This window comes from Corvus kubaryi, unplaced genomic scaffold (genome assembly GCF_017639235.1).
Source record: "Corvus kubaryi isolate FWS band 111438036 unplaced genomic scaffold, C.kubaryi_AGA036_p1.0 37334, whole genome shotgun sequence".
Taxonomy (NCBI): Eukaryota; Metazoa; Chordata; class Aves; order Passeriformes; family Corvidae; genus Corvus; species Corvus kubaryi.
In genome coordinates, this window is record NW_024581108.1 from 10,725,826 (window position 1) to 10,735,260 (window position 9,435).

Consider the following 9,435-nt stretch of genomic DNA (forward strand, 5'->3'; position numbering starts at 1 on the left):
GCGGGGCCACGTCTCCGGTCTGACGCACGCGGAGGGTGCTGGGGGGTGCCGGTCGGGCTGTGCCCGGCAGCCCCCGCGGGCCCGGCGGCGGCTGCGGGCGGGATGGCCGCGCTCCGCCCGCTGCCCCGGAGGCGCCGGTAGCGGTACCCAGGAGCCGCGACCTCCGGCGCGCCCGCGGCATCCCCGGCCGAAGGAGCGGCGAGGCGGGGGCTGGCGGAGCGGCCGCGGCACGGACGGGCCGGGCTGGGGCTGCTCCATGGCCCACACGGAGCGCGGTCGGTGCCGTGGGAAGCAGCAGCGGGCGGAGGGAGCCGCAGTCGCTGTCCCCGCGCGGGTGGGCGGGCGGGAGGCTTCGCGCCGCGTCGGGAAGATGACAGCAGAAATTGTGATGGAAAGATCTGGACCTCAACACGCAGGGCCGTGGAACGACTATAAAGAGACCAGGCTGTAAAGCGCCTGGGACTCCATTAACAATGGAAAAGTGTCTCAGAGAGTGACAATTGGAAACACAAACTTCTGGCCCAGCAATTCAAAAAGCGAAGTCTGAAAACCGCTGCTGAAAGAAACCACATGTTTAAAGGGACTTTTGTCTAACATTTCCAGAAAGATTTACATCTCTGGCAGAACGAAGAGACAAGACAAATTCTGCATCAGAGGGAGGTACTTGCCCTCCAATAACTTGCCCCTAACCTTAGGGGTAGTGTGTGCATCGCCCTAGGGACAGTACAAGTATGTAAACAAGGAAACACAAATATATAAGCCCACTGGGGAGGAGTTAATGAAAACAAACACAACATGATGCCTCACAGCTGTTTTGCTGCAAGAATATTAACTACATTGGGATGTGAACCAAAGGTCTGCCAGGGATAGCTGTGGGTAATTCTGACTTTGTCTGCTTCAGGGACTGCTGAGGGCAGACTCAGGTTCCTCATTTGGGAATCATGGATGCAATTTATAGCTGTGGGAGTTCGGTTCATCGTTTGCCTGAAGCATTTGCTTAAGTGCTTTGCTGTGCAGAGCTGCTTTTCTCAGCTGAAACCTCAAGGCTTTCTGAGGCACCTCAAGAAATGAGGGTCTGAGTCTGACAGGAGCTGGAAGAGGTTGCCAGCACAGCTTCCTCACAGTCCTTCAGAGCTGCCAGCCTAAAACATTTCAGCAATATTGCACCATTACATAATTTTAAGTGTTTCCCCCATGCTTTGTGGGATACGGCTAAGGAATACAACAGGACAAATGAGCAAGGTTTCCACATGGACAAAACCACTGGGTTTCTTTTTCTGAGCTGAAGAAATAGTCATGGTGACTGCTGTGTTCATTTTATTGGTTTCTTTCCATTACTCTTAACTCCTGGCAGCAACTTAGAGAATCCCTCCCTGTCCTGGATGGTTTCTTCTTTCAAACATTTGCAGGCAGTTGTTCTGTTCACCCTTTCATCATCGCTTAGCTCATTTAATCTTTCCTCATAAGTCAGTCCCTCCTGTTACTTAATTGTGGTGCTGCTTTTCCCTAAACTCCCTCTCAGTTGCTCGTTTATTTTATGGTGACACGATGACCAGTAATCCTGCCATTGTTAATGTTTCCTGTTGTGGACTTTTGGGTTATTTTTGTTCAGAGTTACTGCAGTACTTGGAGGACTGAGCTAAGCTTCCCCTGTGAAGAATAATTACAGGCAAGGTCACTGATACTGCAGTAGAAAACATGGTCCATGGATAAATATAGCTGATGGGTTTGGGGATGGAGGCTTAGTGCAGTTGTGGTGGAAGAAGGCCCAAAAATACATCTTTGATAGTAAACACACAACTGGGGCTCCAAATACCTTTGCTAGTGGAAAAAATCTGCTGCCTGCAGAAAAGTGTAATTTATTTGTGAATTCCTGCATTATTTAAAGACCATCTAGGCTGGCGAAATCTGAAGTAACTTTGGAGTATTTATTTTACTAAAATGGTAGGCAATAGTAACTGGATTCAACCATCTGTATGACTGCAAGTTTTTGACATGCTTTGATTTCACTGTTGCCTCTTCTCCATTGACTCCAGAGGAATGCGGGACAGGTCACATAAGAAATGTCATTACTCCAAACTTAGTACATTTGCCTTTTACTGTCAATTGGCCTATTCTGTCGTTCATAACTTACAGATTCTCCAAGTGTCATTGCTGCTACTGAGTGCTACCTTGCAGTACTTACATTATGACAGAACCAGGGGCAGGGTTTGATTTGCACCCGAGTTAAAACTATCGCAGACCAGTTGAACATGGGGACAGATTGCACTGCCAGTGCTTACATTGCAGTTATCCTCTGTTCATGGAGCCATGATTCTCAAGTGTGATCCAGGCTGAGGATGCCTAATCCTGAAGTCCTTGCTCAGCACCAACTGCCAGGATACAGCCCCCATCTTCTACTGATTCCTGCTCAGAGTTCTGTTTTGTTTCCCTTCCCCCCCCCCAATCCCTTCATAATTTGAGGATGCACCCTGAAAAAACACAAAGCCATCCCATACCCTGAAGTCTGGGGTCCTAAGACCAGCACTGAAGCTGGGTCTGAGGGGATGGTGCTACACAGAGCTTGACAGACCGTTTACCCTCAGCTTCAGGAGAGATCAGGGTAAGAAAACCGGGATTTGAGTGCCACAGCGCTGTCTATACTTGGAAGCACACCCACAATGAAAATGCTTTTCATCAGTCATCTCTCCAACAACTGTTGAAAACAGCACAATCTGCTAACACAGAAAAGCTAAATTGCTTTCAGACGAAGCACTGAAAAACCACTTCTGTGATTTGATTCAGCTCAAATCCAAAATGCGTGATTTGACAGCTCCAGTACTTCTTAGCTTCTTGAAGTTTCTGTTAAAATTTATCCTTTCCCTAGTTTGTTTTCCTCTAGTTTCACATTTTAACCCCTCTTCCCCCCAGATTAGTGTTTTTGAAATACAGATTTTAAGTGCACCAGATGTTTGAATATTAGCAGTGCACTGGGAATACAGACTTGTAAAATAAATTGCGTAGATGCTATGGGCTGAGTCTGGGAAGGAGAAGGAAGGCTTCAGAGCAGGATGAAGTCATTTCTTAAGCCCACAGCATTTTCTAAGTACTAAAACTTGCTTTAATAGAAGGAAAACACTGAAAGGATGTTAATCTCATAAGCTCTTTTGTTGTTCCTAAGTGAAGAAGAGCCACATTCATCACTGGTATGATTACAGTGAAAGCAGTGCAACTACCTCAGAGAAGAATTTGGCCCAAGTAGATGTCTCTAGAGGAGCTATTGACAGCTGTCCCCACATATTGTTGAGAAAATACAGAGCTAAAGACATACCAAAAGAAATAGAACTAGCTCCTATTTTTCTGACCTTTGGCTGGACTGGAGCTCCTGGATTTGAAAGCTGCTTTACCTCTGTAACACTTCTGATCATCATTAAGTTTTCTTCAGTGATCTGTCTGAAAACATCTTCCTAACTGAAGGAGCTACGCAGCTGTGCCTGGTCTGCTGTTGCAGCTCTGAGCCACCAAGCTGTGTGCTTCATGGGATACAGCATCTTACCTAATTTTAGATGTGATGCAACAAGTGGGGATAGCTCACATGAGGCAGGAGAGATGGAGCCCAGCAGCTCGAGCTCAGAGCAAGCACTTTATAATTACTGCTACTTTCAAAATAACAGAGGCATTTATTACTACCAATGTACATCTATAGGTGTGATTGAGTAAACAAGCTGTAGCAAGGACAAACACTTCTGGTGGAGGATATTAGGACAAGAGTCAAACAGCAGGCTTGCTGGTCTCAGGTGGCAGCTGAGGCTGCCCCAGGGCTGCTTCCCAGCCTTCTCCCTCTGATCTTCTCTACAGAAATGCTGTAGCTGGGTCAGACATACATTCAGGCATTCTTCTGCATGGGAACCATCTCTTCTTCTCATACAAGCATTCACAGAGAGATGGCTTAATTCAAGTGTTTGATTTTCTCAACAGCTTTCTGCCTCTTGCCAAGTTAGTCTGCTCATAACCAAACTCATGCACAGAATCTATACATTAATACAAAGAAGCTGTACTTTTAGGGGAGGCTCTACTTGCCAGAGCAGTGACCTCTCCTGACCAGTATCCCGGCTCCGTGCTGTACTGGACTGAGTCACGTTACATGACCTGCTCCCCCGGCTGACATTCTGCAAAGAGATAACAGGCTATCGGTGGTGGTCCAACTTGGATCATGCTTTGGGCTCAGATGTTTTGAAGAGGATTCAAGTCTTTCATTGTCATTAAACCAGCTTAGAATGTCTATGCCTAGTTGCCCCCCTCCGAAATTCCACCATTGAATTACCCAGCCTTTTGTCCACTGTCTTTAAACAGTTAATTGCAGATCTTTTACTGCTAGCAAACCTGTGTCAATAAATCATATTCTAAAAAGCACAAACAGCAGATTCTTAACAAAAATATCTTTTACACATCTAAATGATAAAGTAAATGTTTGAGAAAGAAGGCCCTGAATTCTTTTCATGGTATTTTAAAACACTCATCTCAAAATAAACAAGAAGAAATGTTTGTTAATCATCTGGAATTTTTAATTTCCTATTTTGCATGGGAACCTGAGTAATCAGACATATGGTATGCTTGTTAGCTGGGAAAGGGTCAGGATTAGAATAGATTCTCAAAATTAGAAAGCACTAAAATACAGCAGCAGTCTTGGCTGCCTAAACTTAAACAATTGTTTTGTTTTAATTGCTGGAACAGATCAACACTGAAGAAACACCACACATCTAAATGATTCCCTGAAATTCCTCTTGCCTAGCAGGAGAGAGGAAGTCTCAGGGGATTGGGGATGACCTAGTCTATAATTTACCTGCACAGGGGATTATCTGATACAGACATAACTGATAAGGAACGAAATGTGTTGTTTGGTGGCTTCTCTAAAAGCTCGGTAGCTTTAAGAGTTGTGAGATTCCTAACAGAGCAGAGGCTGGTCAGATCAAACTAAGAGTATTTTTGGATTTATAGTGCTAACCATCACTGAGCCAGTCCACAGTGAAAGCCTGCCCTGGCATAAGTGTGGTGTGAAAGTGCAGTCCATGGGCCGCACTGCTGCCGTCAGGGCAGGTACGATGGAATGAGCAGCACATCAGTCTCGTTTTGGACTGGTGTCGTTCTTTCAATTAGGAGGGCAATCAATGGCAGCAGACAGCTCCCAGCATTTCCTGCGTCATGAGACAAGGCCCACGCAGAGGATGAATGGGTACGTGTTTTGCTGCTTATCCATGACACAGATCCAGGCCAACTGCACTTCCGCCAGCGGAAGCCAGCGTGGATCCTGCAGTGTGCTTCGTTCATATTCGTCAGCCACTTAAAGTGGAATGCAGCTGACCCCACTGCAATTATGTCTGCTGTGTTCAGACTTGCCTCCATTTCAGTGCTCACAAGTAAAAGGGTTTTTTCCGCTGTTGTTTTTCAGTCATGTATTTGCTCCTTGCCCTTCACTAGGAATCAATTTGAATCCAACTACTGGAAAAACATCCCACCGAAAAAACTTTGGGACAGTTTACAATTTCAACTCTGGCTACTTCCCTCTGTTTCAGTGGGGGAAGAGCCCAAAAGACCATGTACTTCACTGCAGTGTTTGGAATAAGCTTTTGTGGTGAGGGGGCGTAAATAATAGCAATCTGTGGCCTGCACTAATTGTCAGTCCAATGTCATGCCTATTCAGGCCTCATACACACAATGTGCACCTGATACTTTCATTTTTACTCTTGCCTTTTCTAGGTTGTCAATGGTTTGGTCTCCACTGGGACTACACCAAATTCAGCCAAGTCAGTGACTTCACACTGAAAGTCTCTATCATTATTTCTAGAAGTGCATTTGTATCCTCCACTCTCTGGTATTCACACAGGTGAAAGATGATAGTCTGAGGGCTCCAGTCTTCCCTTCTCACAGCTGGAGGTGTTTCTGGTGGATGTGATTTGCAGAGTTTTCCAAGCAGTCCAGGCTGCATTGCCAAAATTTCCTATCACTACGAACAATTATCACATGATTCAGAACTAAGGCTGTGTGTATTTCCATATACACACATAAAACAAGCCTGCATGCAGCTGAGATAAGAGATAGGGTTGTTTACTATAGCACAAATGTAAGGGGATGAAACATCCATGCAAACTGTTTTGGTCTAGCTGTTGGTTGAAATGGATGTGGTACATTCACTCTTTGTTCAGCAAGAGGCTGATTGTATACCTACACTTGAGACATTTAAGACTCAAACAATGCTTCAACCAACTTCCCCTTCAGACTGGTTAATAATAATTTAAGAGACAGAACTGTGCATTTTTCTTTGCCTGCCTTCATCTGCTGTATTGTGGTTTTAGAGCACTGTATATGACAAACCTTCCAGGAATCTCAAACACAAATTGAAGTTCCACGGAATCACTTAAAGCAGCTGAAAAACACCATCAGTGAGGCCACACAACTGCGTGGAATGTGATGAATTTCCAGGAATAGGATTGTTTCCTGGAGATTATTGTGTAAAATACAAGTATAAAGAAGGAACAAAGGTAATGCTAACAGTGTCTGCACCACTAAGCTATTTTGGTTTGTGAAAAGAAGAATGAAGAAAATAGACATGCTGTAAGACCTTTGCTAGGCTTACAGGAAGCCTAGATGTCAAGAGCGGACTCTGAAACAAAGCAGTACAAAATTATCTCAGCATAAAATGTAACTTCTCCATGATTTTATCTTACCAAACCAAATCCACTTTTAGCTTGAAAGGAGTCCTAATGGAGAGGTTAAGAGCTCTATGTCCATGCTTCCATCCAGCAATGACTAGGTAAAAGGCAATAATTATATAGAAAGAGGTGAAGGCTGCAGTTCTGAGGAGAAAGGAGAGCAATCTATTTGGGGCACACAAGCAACAGGAAATCTGACCATTCATTTTCATTAAGAAATCAGTTCTGCTGACTAGGACCTACTCTGAAGCAGAGGTTAAGCTTTCAAAAGAAAGTACCACAAAGCATGTGCAAAAATTTGGCCTCTGTATATAACGAAAGCAATCCTTCCAGGAGAGCCTTTTGCTCTTTTCCTTCAGAGAGCCTTTGCTCCAACATGCTGGAGGAAACCTTACTTAAAAATAAGCGGACTCTTACAAGTACAAAATCTGCTACGGTTTCAACCCTGGAAGCGTTTGCTTCTCAGCTTTATCAAGCAGATCTCAGGTCCTGACACTGGTTATTAGTGAGTAAAGTTCTACTTAGACATCAGGCATCAAACTCTGGTGACCTTGGGGTTACTATTCAGTGTTTGTGTTCTTCCTGTTTCAGGTGGTACTTGAATGTACAAAGATGCTTGGATGGAACACTGAAACAAGGCATAGCACTTCATAAAATAGGTTTTCAAATGCTCTCATATTTCTGTTACTTATTTACTTTTTGGTCCAGCAGAGAGAGAGATGCAGAAATAAAAAAACCCCACTTATGTGCATCCAAGGCTAAGCAACTAGCCACAGGCAGCTTATCAAAGTTTAAAGAAAAAGGATATGATACTGGAGTTACTTTTCACATCCACTTATTGCAAAGAACAGCCTGTATCCATACAGCTGAACTCCCTTATTGCCACCAACAGAGCTACACCCAAACTGCCAGCTGGACACAGTTACTGGCCTCTGTGACCCAGAATGTGGCAGGGAAGGGTGCAGACCAGCCCAGAGCTGTGCCAGGGATGCACCACAACATGCAGGATGAATGGAGAGCACGCTACTGCCTGGGCCCGCACCCAGTGCTGCTTTAGCTGACCCGTGCAGACATTTCTGCACAGCTGCAGAAATATCTGCACACACAGGGAGGGAAGGAGGGAGGAGAGGGCAGCAGAGCCACCTCCCTCTGCAGTACCATCAGCTTGTGCCAGCTCATGCTATTCATGGAATTGCAGCTCAGCCCTGACAACAGCACGACAGATAGACCTCCTCCAGGCTTACACTGGGAAAACACGCAGCAGTGCCAGCCTACCAAAAGCGATACACCAGCTTTGAACAGAGAACACGAACACAACTTTTTTTCCCTGCACCTGTATTTTGCCATTACCTCCACAACATTTCAGTGGCGTGGCCTTTAATCTGTGCATCACAGTATGACTCCCCCACACAAGGCACTGCTGTGCGTGGGTACTGAGCTAGTCCTGAGGAGCTGGGAGAGCTGCCTGGCACAGCCCACAGGCCTTTGCTTATAGCCCAGAAACAGTCAAGCTGCATTAGCTGAAAAGGAAGACAGCAATGCAGGCAGGCCAGCCAGAATGGAGAACAGTCTGCATTCCCTCTTCTGGCATGTTTCTTAACAACAACTGAGGAGAGAACTACATGATTAAAAAAAAAAAAAAAAAAAAAAAGTTGTAAATTACTGTTTCAGTTCCTTTTTTTTTCCAGTCTAACAAATAAAACCCTACTACTGGCTCAAATTCTATGAATTTGACAAGAACACTAAGTCATTATGAAAAACCAGAAGGACAGGAAATGATGAGCAACTTTGCAGCAAAAGCAACAGCAACAATGAAAACCCTGATTAGTTAAAGCCTTGATAATTACACCCAGGATCACCCAGGCAATCTTGTTTTGTGCCTTTGGATAGGTCCATCTTCCTTTTCTCTCTCCCATCTTCAATTTTTATGTTAGACTTTGCAGATAAAGTTAAAAGCTGAAAGGAGATTTGGTATGTATAGATGTACACTTGAAACTCTGATGTACACTTGATACTCTCACTAAAGTATTGCTTTCTTTACCTCTTTCAAGGTTCATTAAATGTGGAATGGATAAATTTACCCAGAGGTTACTGCATTTGTAGTAACAAACACAGTTTCTGCAGATTTCTTAGGAGGAAGACTATTTACATCATGTTCCCAGAGGTAATTAGGTAAAGCATAAACATTAATGATGCAATCTCTGTCATTCCTCTAGTAAATACTGAATGTGCTGGTTTACTTCAAACAAATAAATCAAAAGAAGTCTCAGATATACAAGAGTTCCTTCAAGTTGCATGAAGGGAGATAACTGTCTACCTAGGGGAGGAAGATAGTGTTTCCAAAGTGTTCCGGCCAAGAAAAAGCCTCAAAGATTAAAACACCAAAAAATCTGTAAAAGGGAGGTCACTTTTAAATAACTCAAGTATGAGGAAATCTTCAGGGACACTGATCTGTAGACCAGGCTTCATTCCTTCAGCTGCTTATGAAATGATGCAGTATAAGACTTTTCCACCCTGGTTTCAGTTCTCTCAACTTCCATCCAGTTATGAAACAGTTTGTCAGACTTCAGACTGATTGCATGCATCGCCAAGCTAGAAACAGAAAAAAATCATCTTCAGGTAGGAATGTAAAGACAATACCTGTGTGTCTTGAAAATCCTAGGGATCCTCAAGAGTCCTGATGCTGATGAAGCGTGTGTTGTACTGACAGGAGCCCCTGGCTACACACATTAGCTGGAAGACCTAC